This window comes from Podarcis gaigeae, assembly GCF_964106915.1.
Source record: "Podarcis gaigeae genome assembly, chromosome: 1".
In the NCBI taxonomy this organism is placed as follows: Eukaryota; Metazoa; Chordata; class Lepidosauria; order Squamata; family Lacertidae; genus Podarcis; species Podarcis gaigeae.
In genome coordinates this window covers 83,870,516-83,880,601 of record NC_139678.1, presented here as the reverse complement: position 1 = coordinate 83,880,601, position 10,086 = coordinate 83,870,516, and the positions used below count along the sequence as shown (strand labels likewise).

Genomic DNA, 10,086 nt, shown 5'->3' with positions numbered 1-10,086 from the left:
GATCCAACAACAGCGGAGGAAGCAAGCTCACGCTCCTCCCAGTCGGCGAAGGTGGGGCTGGGCTCTCGCGTAGGATCCTCTGGAAGCCCCGCCCTCCCTTCAGCCTCTCGCACCGCCTTCTTCTAGGAAGGCGGGAGGAATGGAGACGAGCGCAACTGCGCACGCGCTATGTTAAAGCGATGCCGGAGCAACGATGCGCTCCTACATCAGTTAATGCAGCCGGGTGGGGGCGCTTGGTGTGAGGAGGCGGCTTACATACGGAGCTTTCCTTGCAGTCCAAATGCGTTTCTGTCGCTTTCCTGCCGCGCTGCACCGAGTTGTCCTTCTCGCTCTTTTGTCACCCGTCGAGCTTACGTTCTTAACGGGGCAGACGGACGTCAGGGACCTGGTTTGCCAGGAGAGAAGAGGCCACACCGCTAAGCTCCCAGAGCTAGAAGTTGTTCTTGCCCTTCGTGGTTGTGTTTTCCTGCCACGTTGGACCGGGAGGGCCTTTAAGACAGCCGAGCATTCATAGGCTGTGCTTGACAGTGCGGACTCTTCGGGAACTATTGCGCCCTCGACTCTCGTCTGCCGTTTGCGCTTGGGCTTCCAAGCCCAGTTCCAGAGGCTGATTTTTTTTTTTAAATTTTTTTATTCAAAATTAAAACATATCTAGAAACATATCCTTATTCCCCCTCCCCCATTTTTCCTCCCACCCTCCCATACAAAACCCGGGTTTCCTTAGTTCCAGTCTTGGATTTCTCTAAGAATGCTGTTTTCTGCACGTTACACAGTTGTATAGATCCTCAAACTATTTAGCTGATTGTCATCAATATAAGTTTGTGAATGTTTATTCAAAGCCAGCCAAGGAGTCCAGTTCGCTTTGTTGCGTCTTCAAATACTTTGTAAAGGGTTCCCATTCATCTTTAAAGTCACAGTTATCCTTGTCCTTGTCCCCCAGTTTATATATTTTGCCAGGTCCGCATAGTCCCTCAATTTTTCTTGCCATGATTCTTTAGTTGGGGTTTCTTCAGTCTTCCATCCTTGTGCTATTAGAACTCTCACGGTCGTTGTCGCATGCATGAATCCAGGGGCTGATTCTGACCTATAATGTTTTGCATGGTCTGGGCCTCCAGCATCAGAAAGGATGCACATCTTTCTTTAGGTATTTGGGTCCCAGCTATTTGTATGCTAGTACACTTCGATGAAATGTCACGTAGAAAGGGTAGCATAGGTAGAACTATTTCATCTCTAACACAGCTGCAGAAGAAATCTGGAATAAATAACAAAACAACCCCTGGAGATGACTGAGCATTCATCCTGATTTGCTTTACACAAAACTAATGTGGGGGTTCTATTATATCCAGTCTTAATTGAGCATTCATTCTGATATGTTTGTGGGGCTACTACATGACAATCCGCATTCATACTCATTTGCTTGTGGGGTGCTTAGACGTCTTCCTGTAATTTGTTCATCTCACACTGCATTTCCCTATCGTTTTCTAAACATCAAGAACTTGATTTTTTTAAAAGGTGGATTGGTTGTGTTAGGGCAAGCAAGTCCTTAAATCCCGTTTAAACGTGTAAGCTTGATATTGTGGTATGCACTTGCAGCCTTCCTATAAAATACAGTTTGGAGACAGCCAGACTTCCTCATACAGTTGCTTATTTATTTATTGACATTATCCCTAGCTTCATAAAGACAAAGCACTTTGTTGTTTAGTCATGTCCGACTCTTCGTGACCCCATGGACCAGAGCACGCCAGGAACTCCTGTCTTCCACTGCCTCCCGCAGTTTGGTCAAAGACAAAGCACTAGGTGGCTCTAAATTAGAGGCAAGATCTTACTTCCTTTCTGTCCTGAAGCGCTCTTAGTTCTGTTATTTATTACATTTATATCCCACCTTTCCTCCAAGGAGCAAAAAGTGGCGTACATGCTTTTCCCTCTACCCATTTTATCATCACAACCAACTCTGTGAGGTATGTTAGACTGAGATACAGTGACTGGCCCAAGGTGAGGACTAGAACCCTGATTTCCCAGGCCTTAGTCCAACATTATAACCACATCTTCACATTAGTTCTCATTATACAACCCTTAAGTGAATAAGATGTATAAGGACCACCATGTATAAAGTTACAAGGAAATCCATGTGACCACCTGAAATTAAGATACATCTGAACTTGAAACTATGACAGTGTTTTGTTCAAATAAGGTTTATGAGGGCAAGTGGGACTGAGAGAGAGATTAAGGTTGCAATCCTATGAACATTTCTTTGGCAGAAAGTCCCTTCTAAAAATACATACAAAGGATTGCATTCAAGCTTCTTTTTTCTTAGCTCAAGTATTAGCAGCAGTATTCAACGTTTCAATACAGTGGTACCTTGGGTAGCAGACGCTTCAGGTTACAGACTCCGCTAACCCAGAAATAGTACCTCGGGTTAAGAACCTTGCTTCAGGATGAGAACAGAAATAATGTAGCAGTGGCGCGGCGGCAGCGGGAGGCCCCATTAGCTAAAGTGGTACCTCAGGTTAAGAACAGTTTCAGGTTAAGAACAGACCTCCAGAACGAATTAAGTTCTTAACCCAAGGTACCACCACTTTATTACCATAGTTTCATTGCATGACAGTGCTGTTTGGGAAATTGCTGTAACTTTATTTTTTGTATTCTGAATTATATTGTGTCCAGTACTGCATCTGCATGCTAAAAGATGTAAATTTGCTTTGCTTCAGTGGTTGCCTGTTTCTTGTTACTTTTACAGTAATTAACGTGTGCTATAAAACATGGGAAGAAAAAAACCCCTAAAAACAAACACATTTTACATTTTAGCTTTAAACAACCTCAAAAGCAGCACCTTCAGTCTTTGCTGAAAATTGACCCTTTCCTCCCCCTTTTCACTCCCTAGAAACAAACAATAGCATCCCTGAACCCATACCTAAAAATCCATAAAATTCAAATAGATTTCCTTTCTAAAACAAAAATCTCTTGGCAGCAGAAACTGACACATATATATATTTTAAAAAACAGAAGAGGGCAATATTTGCCTGCTTTAAGTGAGCACCTGGGGATAAACTTGGCACCCGGATACTGCAAAACAGAACGGAAAGGTAAACCTATGACCTCATTGCATCCAGGCCCAATTTAATCAACTACAGGGTATATACATTAGTAAAAATAAACCTCTTCAATAAAAACCAGTTGCAAAAATCCAACTTTCCCGACTGCTCAGCCTGGACAATTAGTGGTCTACAATAATCAAGGCCAGAAATATCTCTAAAGCATCTGAAACTTAATTGCCCTCTAATACTAACAGTAGTCCACAATCAAGGCAAGCTGAATTCTTTGGATTTAACCTGACTGAGTCCCAGTTACACAATGGGATTAATAAATCCAAGTATTTTGTCTTAAATAAATGCATTATGAATCAGGCTGTTAAACTGAGTTGGCCACAGTCCAGGGAACCCTGTGAATAACTCTGGTTGCCCAGTGGGGGCTTTGGTCTTGTGTTTCTCCAGCAGCTGCTCCCAATACTGCATAGCAAACACTTTCTGAAACTCAGGGGAGCTTTAAAAGAAATTTGTGGTTGATGATTTTTGGTTTCTCGAAACAAATCAGAAGTCTGCTGGGAGCGCCCAAAGTAATTATTGTGAGTGCCCAAACAGACTTGACATGGGAAATCCATGATTGGCTCTTTTCCCTCTCCTTAATCTTTCTTTACAAGCAGCTCTTTGGGGCGAGGTCTAGATTTAGACAATGGTACTAGATGAAGGGGGGGTTAACCTCCCCCTGCCACTTTGTGCCGCAATAGAAATGGCTTCCCCTGAAGCTGTTCTTTCAGCCTTACTTGGGAAGTGGGGGACAAGTTACATTGATGGTACATAGGTGGGTAAAATCCACAGTATTTACAAAGGAAAACACTTTGGAGGGGGGATCAGTCCTGAAAAAAACATTTGGTCCTTCATTTTGTTTACTTAAGGAAGTATTACAGTCGAAAAAGTCTCTGTTTTTCATTGTCTTATAGGCCACGGTCTGTTTGTTCTGGCTAGCTGGTACATCATATAGGTGATGCCAATATTTATGTGTACTACATGTTAGAAAGATATTTATGTTGAATGTTAGGCTTTATTTTTCTTATCCTTCTCTGTCCATGCTCAAGTAACTGTGTCTTCCGTTCTTTTGTAGCTGTCAACTATGCTTTCTGCATAAATTGTTTGGAATAGTCAAGGTCTGTCACACAGATCTTTACTTAACTTGGTTGTCTAAGGTGAGTACCTTGTTGTTGTTTTTTTACATAGTTCACACACAGTCCAGATCTATATATTTTTCTGCCTCAAAAAAGCCCTTCTTGGGAAACTGATTTCATTTTGAAAATAAAAGCTCACTGCAGATATGTGTCCACTTGAAAACAGATGTAGGTGGTCCCAGAAATGCAGAAGTGTATCTACACTTGTCCAATGATGCTTTTTTTGGGGGGGGGGGGCTGTATACAAAGATCACAGTCACCATTTCTTTCTTCATTCATGTGGGGTATGTGCAGGGAATAATCAAGGGGAGGATTTTTCAGGTAACCACACCGACTCTTCTGGATGGCAGGATCTAGAATCAATCTAGATTGAAAGCAACATGTTGAGGATGATCATGAACAATTCTAGAGAGGAAATCTATATTATTATTATTTTTCTAGAAATGGGTTAGTGTGTACACAGCCTGAGTGTCATAGTTTAAAGTTCTGAATAATAGGAGATATCCAACATCATGTGAAACCAGTTTGTGCAATGGGGCTGTTGGGAGTTGGGAGTCTGACAATTTCTGGAGGGCTTCAGGTTCCCAATCCCTCCTCTAAAAGAAAACAATGTATTCATCTTTATTAACTACAGCACAAAACAAACATATCCTTTAGAACAAGGACTGTGAACCTGTAGCATTTCAGCTTCAGCCACCAAGGTCAGTGGCCAAGGATGATGGGAATTGTAGTCCAGCAACAACTGGAGGGCTCTGCGTTCCTTATTTGTGATTTGACCCACTTCAAGAGATGACCTGAAGACTTGTAAAGACATCAACAATTTATTGTAAATTTGGCAAATTTCCGATAGAAATGTTATAACCCCAGCAAATACATTTTCAGATGAGTATATATACTGTGAATAGGTTTGTGTGTCAATCTGAACTTATTCTATAGTCATGGCATAAAGAAAGGGATTGGCTCCAGAATGCCCTTGCAGTTGAGATCTGCTTGGTCTCTTCTCTAAGCTCCTTTAGACAGGAGCTGAAAAGGTAGCTTGTAGTCGACCAATTAAAAACTTCTCTGCAAAATAAGATGGTTGCTGGCTGAGTAGTTCATTTTGTTTTCTACTACAGCTTTTCATTTACTAGCAATGAGAAACTTATGGGCTACATTTTTGACCCAACACAATCTTAACTGCCAAGGTGATTGTTTTAATCTAAATGATTATGAGAACTGTATGTTTTAAGAACTTACTCTTAGATAGGATTGTTTGCTTTTTGTGAGTTTCATTGTAATGGTCATTGGCTGCACACAATAAAATATTCCTAACTGATCTACACTAACTTAGGGTTTTGTTTTGTTTTTAAAGTTGGTTTGTATTTTCTGCTTTTAATTTTAAATTGTTTCAAAATGCACTTGCATGATATTTTTTAATGAGGGCTGCTCCGAGTGCAATTGTAGAACAGGCTATAAATACAGTTGTATCTTGGAAGTCAAATGGAATCTGTTTCGGAAGTCCGTTCGACTTCCAAAACCAAAGCACAGCTTTTGATTGGCTTCAGGAAGCTCCTTCAGCCAATTGGAAGCTGTGGAAGCCCCATGGATGTTCAGCTTCCAAAAGCAGGTTCAAAAACCAGAACAGTCACTTCTGGGTTTTGATAGTTCGGGAGCCAAAATGTTTGAGAACTAGGCTGTTTGACTTCCAAGGTACGACTGTAATTACTTTTGTCAATTTGATTGGCTACAAGGTATATGCTACTAGACCGCTTTCAGATCAAAATGATTGTCCATTCTATTCTTATTTAAAAATGTATTGGGGTGCTTCTGATGACCTGTTTATTATTTATCCTGATTTGTTTGTGGGGAGATTTGACGACAGGGGCTATTTAATGAGCATTCATATTGATTTGTTTGCAGGGAGGTTAGATAATGTTGTATCAAGCATTATTCCACACTTTCCATTGCATTTCACCATCACTTTCCTTATTGCAAAGTCCAGTCTGAATTTGCTGGAATGAAGTTATGTGGTTTTAGCAGTAACGTTATAAAGGATTAAGTAAAAATGGATTGTTAATGGGTGAGAATGTAAAGTTACAATATATTAAGATAAATTATTAAGATAAAAACAAAGATGGAAAGGATTTGCTGAAATAACTAATTGAACTAGAATACAAAAAAGGGAGGTGTGAGGAGGTCAAGGAAACAAGCAAATGAAAGATAAGACATGGAAAGATTGACTTGTTTTTTTAAATTGTTTTTACTTTTCTGTTTTTCTGTTCTTTTTTTCTTTATTTTTTGTAATTTTTTGAAATCTCAATAAATATTATTTTTTTAAAAAATGAATTTGCTGGTATGTGACTGAATTCCACTCCAAAATAGTGACAGTCTGGAAGCATCCTTTATTGGCTACTTCTTAATTGGAAGGCTTTTTGGTATGAAGTTTCTGTTGTTTTCCCCTCTTTCCTTGGACAGTAGGGGGCAATCTGCACCCATTACTTTAAAACTTCGTACTTCCTCTGAGTACTTGGGATCAACTTGGGAAAAGAGAGGCTAAGAGAGATAGTCAAAATCTTTGACTGTGCAACTCACATACCTTTTGTGCTGTAGAATTATGTCTGCTTATAGATGAGCATATATACATGCAAACATAAGAAGCAGGATCACTTATTTAAATACTAAGGATTGTACTCTAATTCAGAACCAAATCCCACTGAAGCAAGTGCAACTTTTTCTGAGTAAAAGTATGTAAGTAATAAGTATTCAAATTTTTCCAGGAGTAGTGGTTATGGGGCAAAATAGCATTTATTGATGAGATGGAAAGCCAATGTCAATGCTATTCTCTACAGTCATAAATATTATTCTAGAACTGAACACACTGAAAAATTTGCATAGTAGGCAAAAAAACAACAACAGGGTTGACACACAGCAAAATGCCAGCACACCTGTAAAAAAACCTGCTCACATAACGTGTTTTTGTGTGTCCACAGTTGGACAACTTGCAATTTCTTACTGGATTTTCTTCTCTTATTAGATTATCTGCGGATCAGAAAATCTGAATTTAGCAGGGTGAGGAGGATGTTGTGTGAATGCCACAAAAAAGATGCACAAGCAGCTTCATATCTAAATTAAGCTCCCGTGTGGATGAGTCCTTCGTACTTTTAAATGCACAGGGAGAAAGGGTGGGGGGTAATGAGAATTTTGAAGAAAAGAAAGGACTGATGTGAGAAGCTCCTTTTCTTTGTCAGTGAAAATTAGATAAGCTATTTCATTCTGCTTTTTCTTATAATTAATGGATTTATTACATGCTTTCTTATTCCTTTGCTTTCTCTAACAACCATCCTGTCAGTGATGAGAACATGTCGCTCAAAGCTTTAAAGCCAAGTAGGGATAAGAACATTCCAAAGCTAGCTCACTAGCTATCACAGCACACTGCCCTTTCCTTTGCTGCTTCTGGCAATATGAAAGAGAACAAGAGATAACCTGCTGAAAGTTATTCAGACAGGTTAACTAGGTGGTAAACTTGATACACAGAGTATACAAACTTGATTTGCACCATACAGATGTTATGTTGCCAAGATTTGGGGATCTTGTATATAGTAACCATAGAAATGAGGGGGCAAACCATTAAAAAAAGAGTTTGGATAACTGTAACATTAGATGTTCCAACTCGGCTTTCATTCAAACTGAAGCTGCCAATGACGTCTATTGAGGTTGCTTAACTTTCCGCTATAAGACCATTTCCAGTTCCTCATATCTTTGCCCAATTATAACCATCAGTGCAAAAGCTGTGCAGTCACCAGTGTTTCCCTTGGGCTGATTTTTTAAAAAGAAAAAGTTGCAGTCATAATGGGAATGATGAGCCCGAGGCACAAAATGCATGTGTGTGTTTTTTTTTGTTTTTTAAAAAACCCCAAGCCTAGTTCTTCCGACGTTTTCATTGAGAAATTCCAGCACCTCTGTGCTTTGGAGCAAGGACTTGAAATTTGGCAACAGACAGGTCTCACTTTGGTGTTACGCAAGAGCCTTGCTTTTGTCGGCCTCAGGAAAATCTGCCCACATTTGGCCAGATTGGAAGCCTCCAAAACATTGCAGCTTATGCATGCTTAGCAGAGACTTTTAAGAACTTGGCAGAAGAGATTGCCAAGTTGTCTGCACTCTGAGCGAGCCAGCAATCGGATGGGAAGTCTGAGGGAAATCCACACAGAGGTGTGTTTCCTGACCGCCAGGGGGTGCTGCAGTGCCAACAAGCAGGGAGTATCTTGCTGTTTGCAGGATTCCTCCTGCTGGCTGTGTAGGGTAGAATCCAGGGCTTTTTTTGCCTAGAAAAAGAGGTGCCGGAACTTGAACTTTTTTTTAGGGGGAGCAGCCACCCAAAGTTGCAAGCCATTGTGTCTCTTTCCTCAGCGATATCATACTACTGAACTGCTTTATCAGATGGCTGTAAAAACTGTTGAGATGTAAAGTGCTTGAGACACACCCTATAAATTCTAGGTACTGTTGTTATTAGGCTAAGATGGCTGAAACTATCTTATCCAAATTGTATCCTAGACAGTGTCAGCTAAAATCGGACTGGCAGCAATGTGAAGAAGAGGTTTGTGTAGGCAGATCACATCATGATGTAAAACTGCCCCCTTTTTAATGGCTGTTTCCAGTTGAAATAAGTGGTTGGTTGCCAATGCCGTATTGCCATTGTCCTATTCTTATGTTGGTTTCATCACAACTGACCGATTCCCAATTAACTTAGGACTGACTGCAGCAACTCCTTTGCCAAAATGTCTCTATGGAGGTTGGTTACCATTCTCGTTGTATATCAGGGATGGGGAGCCTGTGACCCTCCTATAGATTACAACTCCCATCTTTTTGGCCACGCTGCCTGGGGGTGAGTCCCACAACACCTTGGAGGGTGGGTCACAAGTTCTCCATCTCTATTGTATATTATAAATGAAGATGGTATCCAGTGGAGTGGGTGGTCTCTAGGAATTCAACATCTTGTCTGGTATGTATAATTGTTTCCAAGAAAGGTTAAAACACATGGGTAACAATGAATAGATTAATAAAGGCATTGTCTTATTTCTTTGGCCACAGTAGGAATACATGATATTTTGATATGCTTAGTTGATAGGATCAATGAGAAGAATGCAAGATTCAGGAAAAAGCAATGGTCACTATATAGATTAAGGTTCTAAAACCACCACAGATCAGAGACTACTTCCCCACTTAACCTTTTCATTAGATTTTTTATGGAACATCCATACATCTTTTATTAGCTCACTGCATTTCAGTATTTTCTGCTGTCAGTTCATGGATGGCCGGGGGGAGGATGACATGTGGCAGTTTTTTAAAAAATGAGCTTCTGTACTTTTCATTAAAAAATTTTGTTTGCAAGTTCTACCTGTTTTATGGCTTCCTGTTGATTGAAGATGGGCAATTAGCACCAAATTTCCTTTTACTTCTTCCATTTCAGGAGTTTAGAAGGTAACAAGAGTTACTAAAATACTCCCCCTCCCAATCTTTAATTGAAATAGTATTTTGCATATATGGAAGCAAAAGAATGATGGCTTAAGTAAATAATGCTTCTCGCTCCATACAGAAACAGAACTTGGCTACTGAAGGGTCATTTATTACCAGTCCTCAGAAAGTCATGGAACAAGCAAAACCTTCAAACAGGAAACCTGGATTGCAAAACTCTAATACTTATCTGAGAAGTTCCATCAAACTCAATGGGGCTTCTGAGCATAGGGTTGCACTTATAATTAATGTTGCTGGGAACCTTTAATTCTAAGTAAACATTATAGCAAGATCTTGGCCGTGGAGAAGGGCACTGCTGGATAATATAATCCTTGTGTAGAGCTGCTAATTTAATTCTGCTGCCTTCCAATTAACTA

The 10,086-nt window shown here is 40.1% G+C and overlaps 1 long non-coding RNA gene across 1 annotated transcript in view; it reads right to left on the bottom strand.

The window, feature by feature from the left end:
* Nucleotides 1-958: 958 nt before the first annotated feature.
* The window catches only part of LOC310839725, a 34,720-nt gene continuing 25,592 nt past the window's right edge, over nt 959-10,086 (bottom strand). Inside the window, exon 3 of the long non-coding RNA XR_014561607.1 lies at nt 959-1,252. This is a non-coding gene — a long non-coding RNA (uncharacterized lncRNA). The remainder of the gene's footprint in view (nt 1,253-10,086) is intronic.